This window comes from Rhinoderma darwinii, chromosome 13 (assembly GCF_050947455.1).
Source record: "Rhinoderma darwinii isolate aRhiDar2 chromosome 13, aRhiDar2.hap1, whole genome shotgun sequence".
Classification (NCBI taxonomy): Eukaryota; Metazoa; Chordata; class Amphibia; order Anura; family Rhinodermatidae; genus Rhinoderma; species Rhinoderma darwinii.
Window position 1 is genome coordinate 70,515,391 of NC_134699.1, and position 20,590 is coordinate 70,535,980.

General features: G+C 45.8%; 1 protein-coding gene across 1 annotated transcript in view; it reads left to right on the plus strand.

The window, feature by feature from the left end:
* The window catches only part of LOC142665554 (uncharacterized), a 183,625-nt gene that overhangs the window by 11,844 nt on the left and 151,191 nt on the right, over nucleotides 1-20,590 (plus strand). The window lies entirely within an intron of this gene.

A 20,590-nucleotide genomic window follows, 5' to 3' on the forward strand; every position in this document is an offset into this window, starting at 1 on the left:
GAGCTCCTGGGGTCAGGATGATGGGAGTGATACATTGTGTGTGTGATATAGATTAGATTGTGAGCTCCTGGGGTCAGGATGATGGGAGTGATACATTGTGTGTGAGATATAGATTAGATTGTGATCTCCTGGGGTCAGGATGATGGGAGTGATACATTGTGTGTGAGATATAGATTAGATTGTGATCTCCTGGGGTCAGGATGATGGGAGTGATACATTGTGTGTATGATATAGATTAGATTGTGAGCTCCTGGGGTCAGGATGATGGGAGTGATACATTGTGTGTGATATAGATTAGATTGTGAGCTCCTGGGGTCAGGATGATGGGAGTGATACATTGTGTGTGAGATATAGATTAGATTGTGAGCTCCTGTGGTCAGGATGATGGGAGTGATACATTGTGTATGATATAGATTAGATTGTGAGCTCCTGGGGTCAGGATGATGGGGTGATACATTGTGTATGATATAAATTAGATTGTGAGCTCCTGGGATCAGGATGATGGGAGTGATACATTGTGTGTGTGATATAGATTAGATTGTGATCTCCTGGGGTCAGGGATGATGGGAGTGATACATTGTGTATGAGATATAGATTAGATTGTGAGCTCCTGGGGTCAGGATGATGGGAGTGATACATTGTGTGTGATATAGATTAGATTGTGAGCTCCTGGGGTCAGGATGATGGGGGTGATACATTGTGTGTGAGATCTAGATTAGATTGCGAGCTCCTGGGGTCAGGATGATGGGAGTGATACATTGTGTATGAGATCTAGATTAGATTGCGAGCTCCTGGGGTCAGGATGATGGGAGTGATACATTGTGTATGATATATAGATTAGATTGTGAGCTCCTGGGGTCAGGGATGATGGGGGTGATACATTGTGTATGAGATATAGATTAGATTGTGAGCTCCTGGGGTCAGGGATGATGGGAGTGATACATTGTGTATGATATAGATTAGATTGTGAGCTCCTGGGGTCAGGATGATGGGAGTGATACATTGTGTATGATATAGATTAGATTGTGAGCTCCTGGGGTCAGGATGATGGGAGTGATACATTGTGTGTGAGATATAGATTAGATTGTGAGCTCCTGGGGTCAGGATGATGGGAGTGATACATTGTGTGTGATATAGATTAGATTGTGAGCTCCTGGGGTGAGGATGATGGGAGTGATACATTGTGTGTGTGATATATAGATTAGATTGTGAGCTCCTGGGGTCAGGATGATGGGAGTGATACATTGTGTATGATATAGATTAGATTGAGATCTCCTGGGGTCAGGATGATGGGAGTGATACATTGTGTGAGATATAGATTAGATTGTGAGCTCCTGGGGTCAGGATGATGGGAGTGATACATTGTGTGAGATATAGATTAGATTGTGAGCTCCTGGGGTCAGGATGATGGGAGTGATACATTGTGTGTGAGATATAGATTAGATTGTGAGCTCCTGGGGTGAGGATGATGGGAGTGATACATTGTGTGTGTGATATATAGATTAGATTGTGAGCTCCTGGGGTCAGGATGATGGGAGTGATACATTGTGTATGATATAGATTAGATTGAGAGCTCCTGGGGTCAGGATGATGGGAGTGATACATTGTGTGAGATATAGATTAGATTGTGAGCTCCTGGGGTCAGGATGATGGGAGTGATACATTGTGTGAGATATAGATTAGATTGTGAGCTCCTGGGGTCAGGATGATGGGAGTGATACATTGTGTGTGAGATATAGATAGATTGTGAGCTCCTGGGGTCAGGATGATGGGAGTGATACATTGTGTGTGATATAGATAGATTGTGATCTCCTGGGGTCAGGATGATGGGAGTGATACATTGTGTATGAGATATAGATTAATTGTGAGCTCCTGGGGTTAGGATGATGGGGGTGATACATTGTGTATGAGATATAGATTAGATTGTGAGCTCCTGGGGTCAGGATGATGGGAGTGATACATTGTGTGTAATATAGATTAGATTGTGAGCTCCTGGGGTCAGGATGATGGGGGTGATACATTGTGTGTGATATAGATTAGATTGTGAGCTCCTGGGGTCAGGATGATGGGAGTGATACATTGTGTATGATATAGATTAGATTGTGAGCTCCTGGGGTCAGGATGATGGGAGTGATACATTGTGTATGATATAGATTAGATTGAGAGCTCCTGGGGTCAGGATGATGGGAGTGATACATTGTGTGTGAGATATAGATTAGATTGTGAGTTCCTGGGGTCAGGGATGATGGGAGTGATACATTGTGTGTGAGATATAGATTAGATTGTGAGCTCCTGGGGTCAGGATGATGGGAGTGATACATTGTGTATGAGATATAGATTAGATTGTGATCTCCTGGGGTCAGGGATGATGGGGGTGATACATGTGTGTGAGATATAGATTAGATTGTGATCTCCTGGGGTCAGGATGATGGGAGTGATACATTGTGTGTGATATAGATTCGATTGTGATCTCCTGGGGTCAGGATGATGGGAGTTGATACATTGTGTGTGAGATATAGATTAGATTGTGATCTCCTGGGGTCAGGATGATGGGAGTGATACATTGTGTATGAGATATAGATTAGATTGTGAGCTCCTGGGGTCAGGATGATGGGAGTGATACATTGTGTATGATATAGATTAGATTGTGAGCTCCTGGGTCAGGATGATGGGAGTGATACATTGTGTGTGATATAGATTAGATTGTGAGCTCCTGGGGTCAGGATGATGGGAGTGATACATTGTGTGAGATATAGATTAGATTGTGAGCTCCTGGGGTCAGGATGATGGGGGTGATACATTGTGTGAGATATAGATTAGATTGTGATCTCCTGGGGTCAGGATGATGGGAGTGATACATTGTGTGTGAGATATAGATTAGATTGTGAGCTCCTGGGGTGAGGATGATGGGAGTGATACATTGTGTATGATATAGATTAGATTGTGAGCTCCTGGGGTCAGGATGATGGGAGTGATACATTGTGTATGATATAGATTAGATTGTGAGCTCCTGGGGTCAGGATGATGGGAGTGATACATTGTGTGTGAGATAATAGATTAGATTGTGAGCTCCTGGGGTCAGGATGATGGGAGTGATACATTGTGTGTGAGATATAGATTAGATTGTGTGCTCCTGGGGTGAGGATGATGGGAGTGATACATTGTGTGTGAGAATATAGATTAGATTGTGATCTCCTGGGATCAGGATGATGGGAGTGATACATTGTGTGTGAGATATAGATTAGATTGTGAGCTCCTGGGTCAGGATGATGGGAGTGATACATTGTGTGTGAGATATAGATTAGATTGTGAGCTCCTGGGGTCCAGGATGATGGGAGTGATACATTGTGTATGAGATATAGATTAGATTGTGAGCTCCTGGGGTCAGGATGATGGGAGTGATACATGTGTGTGATATATAGATTAGATTGTGAGCTCCTGGGGTCAGGGATGATGGGGGTGATACATTGTGTATGATATAGATTAGATTGTGATCTCCTGGGGTCAGGGATGATGGGGGTGATACATTGGTGTATGATATAGATTAGATTGTGATCTCCTGGGGTCAGGATGATGGGAGTGATACATGTGTATGATATAGATTAGATTGTGAGCTCCTGGGGTCAGGGATGATGGGAGTGATACATTGTGTATGATATAGATTAGATTGTGAGCTCCTGGGGTCAGGATGATGGGGTTGATACATTGTGTATGAGATATAGATTAGATTGTGAGCTCCTGGGGTCAGGATGATGGGAGTGATACATTGTGTGTGAGATATAGATTAGATTGTGAGCTCCTGGGGTCAGGATGATGGGAGTGATACATTGTGTATGAGATATAGATTAGATTGTGAGCTCCTGGGGTGAGGAGATGGGAGTGATACATTGTGTGTGATATAGATTAGATTGTGAGCTCCTGGGGTGAGGATGATGGGGGTGATACATTGTGTATGAGATATAGATTAGATTGTGAGCTCCTGGGGTCAGGATGATGGGGGTGATACATTGTGTATGAGATATAGATTAGATTGTGAGCTCCTGGGGTCAGGATGATGGGGGTGATACATTGTGTGTGATATAGATTAGATTGTGAGCTCCTGGGGTCAGGATGATGGGAGTGATACATTGTGTGTGAGATATAGATTAGATTGTGAGCTCCTGGGTCAGATGATGGGGGTGATACATTGTGTATGAGAATATAGATTAGATTGTGATCTCCTGGGGTCAGGATGATGGGAGTGATACATTGTGTGTGATATAGATTAGATTGTGAGCTCCTGGGGTCAGGGATGATGGGAGTGATACATTGTGTGTGATATAGATTAGATTGTGAGCTCCTGGGGTCAGGATGATGGGAGTGATACATTGTGTGTGAGATATAGATTAGATTGTGAGCTCCTGGGGTCAGGATGATGGGAGTGATACATTGTGTGTGAGATATAGATTAGATTGTGAGCTCCTGGGGTCAGGATGATGGGGGTGATACATTGTGTATGAGATATAGATTAGATTGTGAGCTCCTGGGGTCAGGATGATGGGAGTGATACATTGTGTATGAGATATAGATTAGATTGTGAGCTCTGGGTCAGGGATGATGGGAGTGATACATTGTGTGTGATATAGATTAGATTGTGAGCTCCTGGGGGTCAGGATGATGGGAGTGATACATTGTGTGTGAGATATAGATTAGATTGTGAGCTCCTGGGGTCAGGATGATGGGAGTGATACATTGTGTGTGAGATATAGATTAGATTGTGAGCTCCTGGGGTCAGGGATGATGGGAGTGATACATTGTGTATGATATAGATTAGATTGTGAGCTCCTGGGGTCAGGATGATGGGGGTGATACATTGTGTGATAATAGATTAGATTGTGAGCTCCTGGGGTCAGGATGATGGGGGTGATACATTGTGTATGATATAGATTAGATTGTGAGCTCCTGGGGTCAGGATGATGGGAGTGATACATTGTGTGTGTGAGATATAGATTAGATTGTGAGTTCCTGGGGTCAGGATGATGGGAGTGATACATTGTGTATGAGATATAGATTAGATTGTGAGCTCCTGGGGTCAGGATGATGGGAGTGATACATTGTGTGTGAGATATAGATTAGATTGTGATCTCCTGGGGTCAGGATGATGGGAGTGATACATTGTGTGTGAGATATAGATTAGATTGTGAGTTCCTGGGGTCAGGGATGATGGGAGTGATACATTGTATGAGATATAGATTAGATTGTGAGCTCCTGGGGGTCAGGATGATGGGAGTGATACATTGTGGGTGATATAGATTAGATTGTGATCTCCTGGGGTCAGGGATGATGGGAGTGATACATTGTGTGTGAGATATAGATTAGATTGTGAGCTCCTGGGGTGAGGATGATGGGAGTGATACATTGTGTGTGAGATATAGATTAGATTGTGAGCTCCTGGGGTCAGGATGATGGGAGTGATACATTGTGTGTGAGATATAGATTAGATTGTGAGCTCCTGGGGTCAGGATGATGGGAGTGATACATTGTGTATGATATAGATTAGATTGTGATCTCCTGGGGTCAGGATGATGGGAGTGATACATTGTGTATGATATAGATTAGATTGTGAGCTCCTGGGGTCAGGATGATGGGGGTGATACATTGTGTATGAGATATAGATTAGATTGTGAGCTCCTGGGGTCAGGATGATGGGAGTGATACATTGTGTGTGATATAGATTAGATTGTGAGCTCCTGGGGTCAGGATGATGGGAGTGATACATTGTGTGTGAGATATAGATTAGATTGTGAGCTCCTGGGGTCAGGATGATGGGAGTGATACATTGTGTGTGATATAGATTAGATTGTGAGCTCCTGGGGTCAGGATGATGGGGGTGATACATTGTGTGTGAGATATAGATTAGATTGTGAGCTCCTGGGGTCAGGATGATGGGAGTGATACATTGTGTATGAGATATAGATTAGATTGTGAGCTCCTGGGGTCAGGATGATGGGAGTGATACATTGTGTATGATATAGATTAGATTGTGAGCTCCTGGGGTCAGGATGATGGGAGTGATACATTGTGTATGATATAGATTAGATTGTGAGCTCCTGGGGTCAGGATGATGGGAGTGATACATTGTGAGATATAGATTAGATTGTGAGCTCCTGGGGTCAGGATGATGGGAGTGATACATTGTGTGTGAGATATAGATTAGATTGTGAGCTCCTGGGGTCAGGGATGATGGGAGTGATACATTGTGTATGATATAGATTAGATTGTGAGCTCCTGGGGTCAGGATGATGGGAGTGATACATTGTGTATGATATAGATTAGATTGTGAGCTCCTGGGGTTAGGATGATGGGAGTGATACATTGTGTGTGAGATATAGATTAGATTGTGAGCTCCTGGGGTCAGGATGATGGGAGTGATACATTGTGTATGATATAGATTAGATTGTGAGCTCCTGGGGTCAGGATGATGGGAGTGATACATTGTGTGTGAGATATAGATTAGATTGTGATCTCCTGGGGTCAGGATGATGGGAGTGATACATTGTGTATGATATAGATTAGATTGTGAGCTCCTGGGGTCAGGGATGATGGGAGTGATACATTGTGTGTGAGATATAGATTAGATTGTGAGCTCCTGGGGTCAGGATGATGGGAGTGATACATTGTGTGTGATATAGATTAGATTGTGAGCTCCTGGGGTCAGGATGATGGGAGTGATACATTGTGTATGAGATATAGATTAGATTGTGAGCTCCTGGGGTTAGGATGATGGGAGTGATACATTGTGTGTGAGATATAGATTAGATTGTGAGCTCCTGGGGTCAGGATGATGGGAGTGATACATTGTGTGTGTGATATAGATTAGATTGTGAGCTCCTGGGGTCAGGGATGATGGGAGTGATACATTGTGTGAGATATAGATTAGATTGTGAGCTCCTGGGGTCAGGATGATGGGAGTGATACATTGTGTGTACGATATATAGATTAGATTGTGAGCTCCTGGGGTCAGGATGATGGGGGTGATACATTGTGTGTGATATAGATTAGATTGTGAGCTCCTGGGGTCAGGATGATGGGGGTGATACATTGTGTATGATATAGATTAGATTGTGAGCTCCTGGGGTCAGGATGATGGGAGTGATACATTGTGTGTGAGATATAGATTAGATTGTGAGCTCCTGGGGTCAGGATGATGGGAGTGATACATTGTGTGTGATATAGATTAGATTGTGAGCTCCTGGGGTCAGGATGATGGGAGTGATACATTGTGTATGAGATATAGATTAGATTGTGAGCTCCTGGGGTGAGGATGATGGGAGTGATACATTGTGTGTGATATAGATTAGATTGTGAGCTCCTGGGGTCAGGATGATGGGAGTGATACATTGTGTGTGATATATAGATTAGATTGTGATCTCCTGGGGTCAGGATGATGGGAGTGATACATTGTGTATGATATAGATTAGATTGTGAGCTCCTGGGGTCAGGATGATGGGAGTGATACATTGTGTGTGATATATAGATTAGATTGTGATCTCCTGGGGTCAGGATGATGGGAGTGATACATTGTGTGTGATATATAGATTAGATTGTGAGCTCCTGGGGTCAGGATGATGGGAGTGATACATTGTGTATGATATAGATTAGATTGTGAGCTCCTGGGGTCAGGGATGATGGGGGTGATACATTGTGTGTGATATATAGATTAGATTGTGAGTTCCTGGGGTCAGGATGATGGGGGTGATACATTGTGTATGAGATATAGATTAGATTGTGAGCTCCTGGGGTGAGGATGATGGGGGTGATACATTGTGTGTGTGATATAGATTAGATTGTGATCTCCTGGGGTCAGGATGATGGGAGTGATACATTGTGTGGTGTGAGATATAGATTAGATTGTGATCTCCTGGGGTTAGGATGATGGGGGTGATACATTGTGTATGAGATATAGATTAGATTGTGAGCTCCTGGGGTCAGGATGATGGGAGTGATACATTGTGTGAGATGTAGATTAGATTGTGAGCTCCTGGGGTCAGGATGATGGGAGTGATACATTGTGTATGATATAGATTAGATTGTGAGCTCCTGGGGTCAGGATGATGGGAGTGATACATTGTGTGTGATATAGATTAGATTGTGAGCTCCTGGGGTCAGGATGATGGGAGTGATACATTGTGTGTGATATAGATTAGATTGTGAGCTCCTGGGGTCAGGATGATGGGAGTGATACATTGTGTGTGAGATATAGATTAGATTGTGATCTCCTGGGGTCAGGGATGATGGGAGTGATACATTGTGTGTGAGATATAGATTAGATTGTGAGCTCCTGGGGTCAGGGATGATGGGAGTGATACATTGTGTGAGATATAGATTAGATTGTGAGCTCCTGGGGTCAGGATGATGGGAGTGATACATTGTGTGTGATATAGATTAGATTGTGAGCTCCTGGGGTCAGGATGATGGGAGTGATACATTGTGTGAGATATAGATTAGATTGTGAGCTCCTGGGGTCAGGATGATGGGAGTGATACATTGTGTATGAGATATAGATTAGATTGTGAGCTCCTGGGGTCAGGATGATGGGAGTGATACATTGTGTATGATATAGATTAGATTGTGAGCTCCTGGGGTCAGGATGATGGGAGTGATACATTGTGTGTGATATATAGATTAGATTGTGAGCTCCTGGGGTCAGGATGATGGGAGTGATACATTGTGTGTGAGATATAGATTAGATTGTGAGCTCCTGGGGTCAGGGATGATGGGAGTGATACATTGTGTGTGATATAGATTAGATTGTGAGCTCCTGGGGTCAGGATGATGGGAGTGATACATTGTGTATGATATAGATTAGATTGTGATCTCCTGGGGTCAGGATGATGGGAGTGATACATTGTGTATGATATAGATTAGATTGTGAGCTCCTGGGGTCAGGATGATGGGAGTGATACATTGTGTGTGAGATATAGATTAGATTGTGATCTCCTGGGGTCAGGATGATGGGGGTGATACATTGTGTGTGAGATATAGATTAGATTGTGAGCTCCTGGGGTCAGGATGATGGGAGTGATACATTGTGTATGAGATATAGATTAGATTGTGAGCTCCTGGGGTCAGGATGATGGGAGTGATACATTGTGTGTGATATAGATTAGATTGTGAGCTCCTGGGGTCAGGATGATGGGAGTGATACATTGTGTATGAGATATAGATTAGATTGTGAGCTCCTGGGGTCAGGATGATGGGAGTGATACATTGTGTATGAGATATAGATTAGATTGTGAGCTCCTGGGGTCAGGATGATGGGAGTGATACATTGTGTATGATATAGATTAGATTGTGAGCTCCTGGGATCAGGATGATGGGAGTGATACATTGTGTGTGAGATATAGATTAGATTGTGATCTCCTGGGGTCAGGATGATGGGAGTGATACATTGTGTGTATGATATAGATTAGATTGTGATCTCCTGGGGTCAGGATGATGGGAGTGATACATTGTGTGTGATATAGATTAGATTGTGAGCTCCTGGGGTCAGGATGATGGGAGTGATACATTGTGTGTGATATATAGATTAGATTGTGAGCTCCTGGGGTCAGGATGATGGGAGTGATACATTGTGTGTGAGATATAGATTAGATTGTGAGCTCCTGGGGTGAGGATGATGGGAGTGATACATTGTGTGTGAGATATAGATTAGATTGTGAGCTCCTGGGGTCAGGATGATGGGAGTGATACATTGTGTGAGATATAGATTAGATTGTGAGCTCCTGGGGTCAGGATGATGGGAGTGATACATTGTGTATGATATAGATTAGATTGTGAGCTCCTGGGGTCAGGATGATGGGGGTGATACATTGTGTGTGAGATATAGATTAGATTGTGAGCTCCTGGGGTCAGGATGATGGGAGTGATACATTGTGTGTGAGATATAGATTAGATTGTGAGCTCCTGGGGTCAGGATGATGGGAGTGATACATTGTGTGTGATATAGATTAGATTGTGAGCTCCTGGGGTCAGGATGATGGGAGTGATACATTGTGTATGAGATATAGATTAGATTGTGATCTCCTGGGGTCAGGATGATGGGAGTGATACATTGTGTGTGAGATATAGATTAGATTGTGAGCTCCTGGGGTCAGGATGATGGGAGTGATACATTGTGTGTAATATAGATTAGATTGTGATCTCCTGGGGTCAGGATGATGGGAGTGATACATTGTGTGTGAGATATAGATTAGATTGTGATCTCCTGGGGTCAGGATGATGGGAGTGATACATTGTGTATGATATAGATTAGATTGTGAGTTCCTGGGGTCAGGATGATGGGAGTGATACATTGTGTGTGTGATATAGATTAGATTGTGAGCTCCTGGGGTCAGGATGATGGGAGTGATACATTGTGTGTGAGATATAGATTAGATTGTGAGCTCCTGGGATCAGGATGATGGGGGTGATACATTGTGTGTGATATAGATTAGATTGTGAGCTCCTGGGGTCAGGATGATGGGGGTGATACATTGTGTGTGAGATATAGATTAGATTGTGAGCTCCTGGGGTCAGGATGATGGGAGTGATGCATTGTGTATGATATAGATTAGATTGTGAGCTCCTGGGGTCAGGATGATGGGAGTGATACATTGTGTGTATGATATAGATTAGATTGTGAGCTCCTGGGGTCAGGATGATGGGAGTGATACATTGTGTGTGATATAGATTAGATTGTGAGCTCCTGGGGTCAGGATGATGGGAGTGATACATTGTGTGTGATATATAGATTAGATTGTGAGCTCCTGGGGTCAGGATGATGGGAGTGATACATTGTGTGTGAGATATAGATTAGATTGTGAGCTCCTGGGGTGAGGATGATGGGAGTGATACATTGTGTGTGAGATATAGATTAGATTGTGAGCTCCTGGGGTCAGGATGATGGGAGTGATACATTGTGTGAGATATAGATTAGATTGTGAGCTCCTGGGGTCAGGATGATGGGAGTGATACATTGTGTATGATATAGATTAGATTGTGAGCTCCTGGGGTCAGGATGATGGGGGTGATACATTGTGTGTGAGATATAGATTAGATTGTGAGCTCCTGGGGTCAGGATGATGGGAGTGATACATTGTGTGTGAGATATAGATTAGATTGTGAGCTCCTGGGGTCAGGATGATGGGAGTGATACATTGTGTGTGATATAGATTAGATTGTGAGCTCCTGGGGTCAGGATGATGGGAGTGATACATTGTGTATGAGATATAGATTAGATTGTGATCTCCTGGGGTCAGGATGATGGGAGTGATACATTGTGTGTGAGATATAGATTAGATTGTGAGCTCCTGGGGTCAGGATGATGGGAGTGATACATTGTGTGTAATATAGATTAGATTGTGATCTCCTGGGGTCAGGATGATGGGAGTGATACATTGTGTGTGAGATATAGATTAGATTGTGATCTCCTGGGGTCAGGATGATGGGAGTGATACATTGTGTATGATATAGATTAGATTGTGAGTTCCTGGGGTCAGGATGATGGGAGTGATACATTGTGTGTGAGATATAGATTAGATTGTGAGCTCCTGGGATCAGGATGATGGGGGTGATACATTGTGTGTGATATAGATTAGATTGTGAGCTCCTGGGGTCAGGATGATGGGGGTGATACATTGTGTGTGAGATATAGATTAGATTGTGAGCTCCTGGGGTCAGGATGATGGGAGTGATGCATTGTGTATGATATAGATTAGATTGTGAGCTCCTGGGGTCAGGATGATGGGAGTGATACATTGTGTATGAGATATAGATTAGATTGTGAGCTCCTGGGGTCAGGATGATGGGAGTGATACATTGTGTATGAGATATAGATTAGATTGTGAGCTCCTGGGGTCAGGATGATGGGAGTGATACATTGTGTATGATATAGATTAGATTGTGAGCTCCTGGGGTCAGGATGATGGGAGTGATACATTGTGTGTGAGATATAGATTAGATTGTGAGCTCCTGGGGTCAGGATGATGGGAGTGATACATTGTGTGTGAGATATATAGATTAGATTGTGAGCTCCTGGGGTCAGGATGATGGGAGTGATACATTGTGTGTGTGATATAGATTAGATTGTGAGCTCCTGGGGTCAGGATGATGGGAGTGATACATTGTGTGTGAGATATAGATTAGATTGTGATCTCTTGGGGTCAGGATGATGGGAGTGATACATTGTGTATGATATAGATTAGATTGTGAGCTCCTGGGGTCAGGATGATGGGGGTGATACATTGTGTGTGATATATAGATTAGATTGTGAGCTCCTGGGGTCAGGATGATGGGAGTGATGCATTGTGTATGATATAGATTAGATTGTGAGCTCCTGGGGTCAGGATGGTGGGAGTGATACATTGTGTATGATATAGATTAGATTGTGAGCTCCTGGGGTCAGGATGATGGGGGTGATACATTGTGTATGATATAGATTAGATTGTGAGCTCCTGGGGTCAGGATGATGGGAGTGATACATTGTATGAGATATAGATTAGATTGTGAGCTCCTGGGGTCAGGATGATGGGAGTGATACATTGTGTAGATTAGATTGTGAGCTCCTGGGGTCAGGATGATGGGAGTGATGCATTGTGTATGAGATATAGATTAGATTGTGAGCTCCTGGGGTCAGGATGATGGGAGTGATACATTGTGTGTGAGATATAGATTAGATTGTGAGCTCCTGGGGTCAGGGATGATGGGAGTGATACATTGTGTGTGAGATATAGATTAGATTGTGAGCTCCTGGGGTCAGGATGATGGGAGTGATACATTGTGTGAGATATAGATTAGATTGTGAGCTCCTGGGGTCAGGATGATGAGAGTGATACATTGTGTGTGAGATATAGATTAGATTGTGAGCTCCTGGGGTCAGGATGATGGGAGTGATACATTGTGTGAGATATAGATTAGATTGTGAGCTCCTGGGGTCAGGATGATGGGAGTGATACATTGTGTGTGATATAGATTAGATTGTGAGCTCCTGGGGTCAGGGATGATGGGAGTGATACATTGTGTGTGATATAGATTAGATTGTGAGCTCCTGGGGTGAGGATGATGGGAGTGATACATTGTGTATGATATAGATTAGATTGTGATCTCCTGGGGTCAGGGATGATGGGAGTGATACATTGTGTGTATGATATAGATTAGATTGTGAGTTCCTGTGGTCAGGATGATGGGAGTGATACATTGTGTGAGATATAGATTAGATTGTGAGCTCCTGGGGTCAGGATGATGGGAGTGATACATTGTGTGTGATATAGATTAGATTGTGAGCTCCTGGGGTCAGGATGATGGGGGTGATACATTGTGTGTGAGATATAGATTAGATTGTGAGCTCCTGGGGTCAGGATGATGCATTGTGTATGATATAGATTAGATTGTGAGCTCCTGGGGTCAGGATGATGGGAGTGATACATTGTGTGTGAGATATAGATTAGATTGTGAGCTCCTGGGGTCAGGATGATGGGAGTGATACATTGTGTGTGAGATATAGATTAGATTGTGATCTCCTGGGGTCAGGATGATGGGAGTGATACATTGTGTGTGAGATATAGATTAGATTGTGAGCTCCTGGGGTCAGGATGATGGGAGTGATACATTGTGTGTGATATAGATTAGATTGTGAGCTCCTGGGGTGAGGATGATGGGAGTGATACATTGTGTATGATATAGATTAGATTGTGATCTCCTGGGGTCAGGGATGATGGGAGTGATACATTGTGTATGATATAGATTAGATTGTTTGCTATTAAGGATGGGATTTCAGCCTCCGGATCTAAACAAGAATGTTTTAATTCACTGACAACAAGCAGTGGTGTAATAATAGCGGTGGTGGATGGGTACCCGGTGTTGTGCGTCCCCCTGTGCCTGCGGCGCCCCTCGTGTCCTGGTTTCGCTCTCCTCCTTGGCAGGTTTGTGCAGATTTTGACCTTTAAGAAGTATTTGTCTTTCCTCTATATTTATATCTGGCGGGGCTGAGGAGTGAAGGAGCGCTCATCCTCTCCACCACCCGGGTACATGTCGCCCGTCACCGGGGAAGTCTGACTGATTCTGTTTTTCCCCTGTGGTGGTGGTGGGGGGGGGGGGTTAAGGGAAGTTTAGTGACGTAACCTCTTCCCCCCCCCCCCCTCCCTAAATCAGTACTCAGGGATGTCTTTATATATCCAGGCTTCATGCGACTACTCCACTTATATGTAGATCAGCCACAGCTGAGGGTCTGTTACAGTGTATCAGTGTACACCGTCATCTCTAAGATAAACACAGCAGGATGAATCAATCTTCTGTCCAACCTGGACTCCAGACTGATACATTGCAACAAACCCTCAGCTGTGAGAAGTATTAGGTCTGTAAAGGATTTCTTCCTCTGGATCTAAACAGGAGTGTTTCCATTCATTGCCAATGAGCAGAGTTCTTAGAATTGGTGACACCAAGTCTGTTAGAAAGTTGTGATTTAGTTTGATTTGCATAGGACTGCTGGACTCCTCTAGAAGACGTTTATAGCCCCCATCAGCCGGTGTCACGGTCCAGACCCCTCATAGTCAGATCATGTGGCCGGGTGAGGGGAGGGGGTGGCTTCCTGCAGTCGGTGGCTGACACATCGCACGACACGTTCACGTTCCTGAGTTTTCTCCGCCATGTTTACTCGGCCTGGTTTTCCATGGGAAAGTGATCAGTGAGTTCTCGGTATTCGCACTTCCATAATCTCCTCTTTACTGTGAGCCCTGCAGGATTTCTTAAAGGGGAAGTGCACCAGAATTACAGGAAGATTCCCATAAACATCATTATTACACCAAGAATAAATCTCAAACAGCGGAGTCATGATGTACATACACCTTTACATATATACACCTATATATACATATATACACCCATACATACATAGATATATACATCTAAATACATACACCTATACAGACACCTATACAGACATACGAACACATATACAGACACCTATACGTACGTACGCACACCTGTACGTACGTACGTACGTACGGACGGACGGACGTACGGACACCTGTCCGGACGTACGGACACCTGTCCGTACGTACGGACGTACGTACGGACGTACGTACGGAAACACACACACACACACACACACACACCCACCCACCCACCCCTACACACACCCACCCACCCCTACACACACACACACACACACACACACACACACACACACACACACACACACACACACACACACACACACACACACACACACACACACACACACACACACACACACACACACACACACACACACACACACACCCACCCCCCCCTATACACACACACACACCCCTATACACACACACACACACACACACACACACACACCTATACACACACACCTATACACACACACACACCTATACACACACACACCTATACACACACACACACCTATACACACACACACACACCTATACACACACACACACACCTATACACACACACACCTATACACACACACACCTACACACACACACACACACACCTATACACACACACCTATACACACACACACCTATACACACACACACCTATACACACACACACCTATACACACACACACCTATACACACACACACACCTATACACACACACACACCTATACACACACACACACACCTATACACACACACACACACCTATACACACACACACACCTATACACACACACACACCTATACACACACACCTATACACACACACCTATACACACACACCTATACACACACACACACACCTATACACACACACACACACCTATACACACACACACACCTATACACACACACACACACCTATACACACACACACACCTATACACACACACACACACCTATACACACACACACCTATACACACACACACCTATACACACACACCTATACACACACACACCTATACACACACACACCTATACACACACACACCTATACACACACACACCTATACACACACACCTATATACACACACACACACCTATACACACACACCTATATACACACACACACACACCTATACACACACACCTATATACACACACACACACACCTATACACACACACACACACCTATACACACACACACCTATACACACACACCTATACACACACCTACACACACCTATACACACACACACCTATATACACACACCCCCCTAGACACACACCCCCCTAGACACACACCCCCCTAGACACACACCCCCCTAGACACACACCCCCCTAGACACACACCCCCCTAGACACACACCCCCCTAGACACACACCCCCCTAGACACACACCCCCCTAGACACACACCCCCCTAGACACACACCCCCCTAGACACACACCCCCCTAGACACACACCCCCCTAGACACACACCCCCCTAGACACACACCCCCCTAGACACACACCCCCCTAGACACACACCCCCCTAGACACACACCCCCCTAGACACACACCCCCCTAGACACACACCCCCCTAGACACACACCCCCCTAGACACACACCCCCCTAGACACACACCCCCCTAGACACACACCCCCCTAGACACACACCCCCCTAGACACACACCCCCCTAGACACACACACCCCTAGACACACACACCCCTATACACACACCCCTATACACACACCCCTATACACACACCCCTATACACACACCCCTATACACACCCCTATACACACACCCCTATACACACACACCTACACACACACACACCTACACACACACACCTACACACACACACACCTACACACACACACACACACACCTATACACACACCCCTATACACACACCCCTATACACACACCCCTATACACACACCCCTATACACACACCCCTATACACACACCCCTATACACACACCCCTATACACACACCCCTATACACACACCCCTATACACACACCCCTATACACACCCCTATACACACACACCCCTACACACACACCCCTACACACACACACCTACACACACACACCTACACACACACACCTACACACACACACCTACACACACACACACACACACACACACACACACACACACACACACACACACACCTATACACACACACACCTATACACACACCCCTATACACACCCCCCTATACACACACCCCCCTATACACACCCCCCCCTATACACACACACCCCTAGACACACACCCCTAGACACACACCCCTAGACACACACCCCTAGACACACACACCCCTAGACACACACACCCCTAGACACACACACCCCTAGACACACACACCCCTAGACACACACACCCCTAGACACACACACCCCTAGACACACACACCCCTAGACACACACACCCCTAGACACACACACCCCTAGACACACACACCCCTAGACACACACACCCCTAGACACACACACCCCTAGACACACACACCCCTAGACACACACACCCCTAGACACACACACCCCTAGACACACACACCCCTAGACACACACACCCCTAGACACACACACCCCTAGACACACACACCCCTAGACACACACACCCCTAGACACACACACCCCTAGACACACACACCCCTAGACACACACACCCCTAGACACACACACCCCTAGACACACACACCCCTAGACACACACACCCCTAGACACACACACCCCTAGACACACACACCCCTAGACACACACACCCCTAGACACACACACCCCTAGACACACACACCCCTAGACACACACACCCCTAGACACACACACCCCTAGACACACACACCCCTAGACACACACACCCCTAGACACACACACCCCTAGACACACACACCCCTAGACACACACACCCCTAGACACACACACCCCTAGACACACACACCCCTAGACACACACACCCCTAGACACACACACCCCTAGACACACACACCCCTAGACACACACCCCTAGACACACACACCCCTAGACACACACACCCCTAGACACACACACCCCTAGACACACACACCCCTAGACACACACACCCCTAGACACACACACCCCTAGACACACACACCCCTAGACACACACACCCCTAGACACACACACCCCTAGACACACACACCCCTAGACACACACACCCCTAGACACACACACCCCTAGACACACACACCCCTAGACACACACACCCCTAGACACACACACCCCTAGACACACACACCCCTAGACACACACCCCCCTAGACACACACCCCCCTAGACACACACACCCCTAGACACACACACCCCTAGACACACACACCCTTAGACACACACACCCCCCTAGACACACACCCCCCTAGACACACACCCCCCTAGACACACACCCCCCTAGACACACACCCCCCTAGACACACACACCCCTAGACACACACACCCCTAGACACACACACCCCCCTAGACACACACACCCCCCTATACACACACACCCCCTATACACACACACCCCCCTATACACACACACCCCCCTATACACACACACCCCCCTATACACACACACCCCCCTATACACACACACCCCCTATACACACACACCCCTATACACACACACCCCCCTATACACACACACCCCCCTATACACACACACCCCCCTATACACACACACCCCCCTATACACACACACCCCCTATACACACACACCCCCTATACACACACACCCCCTATACACACACACCCCCCTATACACACACCCCCCTATACACACACACCCCCCTATACACACACCCCCCTATACACACACACCCCCTATACACACACACCCCCTATACACACACACCCCCTATACACACACACCCCCCTATACACACACACACCCCTATACACACACCCCTACACACACACACCTACACACACACACACACACACCTACACACACACACACACACCTACACACACACACACACACCTACACACACACACACACACACACACACACACCTACACACACACACACACACACACACCTACACACACACACACACACACACACACACACACCTATACACACACACACACACACCTATACACACACACACACACACACGCCTATACACACACACACGCCTATACACACACCTACACCCACGCCTATACACACACCTACACCCACGCCTATACACACACACACCTATACACACACACACACACACACACACACACACACACACACACACACACCTATACACACACCTATACACACACACACCTACACACAGACACACACACACACACACACACACCTATACACACACACCTATACACACACACCCCTATACACACACCCCTATACACACACCCCTATACACACACCCCTATACACACACCCCTATACACACACCCCTATACACACACCCCTATACACACACCCCTATACACACACCCCTATACACACACACACACACACCTATACACACACACCTATACACACACACACACACACACACACCTATACACACACACACACACACACACACACCTATACACACACCTATACACACACACCTATACACACACACACACACACACACACACACCTATACACACACACACACACACACACACACACACACACACACACACACCTATACACACACACACACACACCTATACACACACACACACACACACACACACACACACCTATATACACACACACCTATACACACACACCTATACACACACACACACACACACACACACACACACCTATACACACACACACACACACACACACACACACACACACACACACACACACACACACACACACACACACACACCTACACACACACACACACACCTATACACACACCTATACACACACACACCTATACACACACACCTATACACACACACCTATACACACACACCTATACACGCACACACACACACCTATACACACACACACACACACACACACACACACACACACCTATACACACACACACACACACACACACACACACACACACACACACACACACACACACACACACACCTATACACACACACACACACACACACACACACACCTATACACACACACACACACACACACACACACACACACACACACCTATATACACACACACACACACCTATACACACACACACCTATACACACACACACACACACACACACACACACACACACACACACACACACACCTATACACATACACACACACCTATACACACACCTATACACACCTATACACACCTACACACACACACCTATACACACACACACACCCCTATACACACACCCCTATACACACACCCCTATACACACACCCCTATACACACACCCCTATACACACACCCCTATACACACACCCCTATACACACACACCCCTATACACACACACCCCTATACACACACACCCCTATACACACACACCCCTATACACACACCCCTATACACACACCCCTATACACACACCCCTATACACACACCCCTATACACACACCCCTATACACACACCCCTATACACACACCCCTATACACACACCCCTATACACACACACCTATACACACACCTACACACACACCTATACACACACACCTACACACACACCTACACACACACACACCTACACACA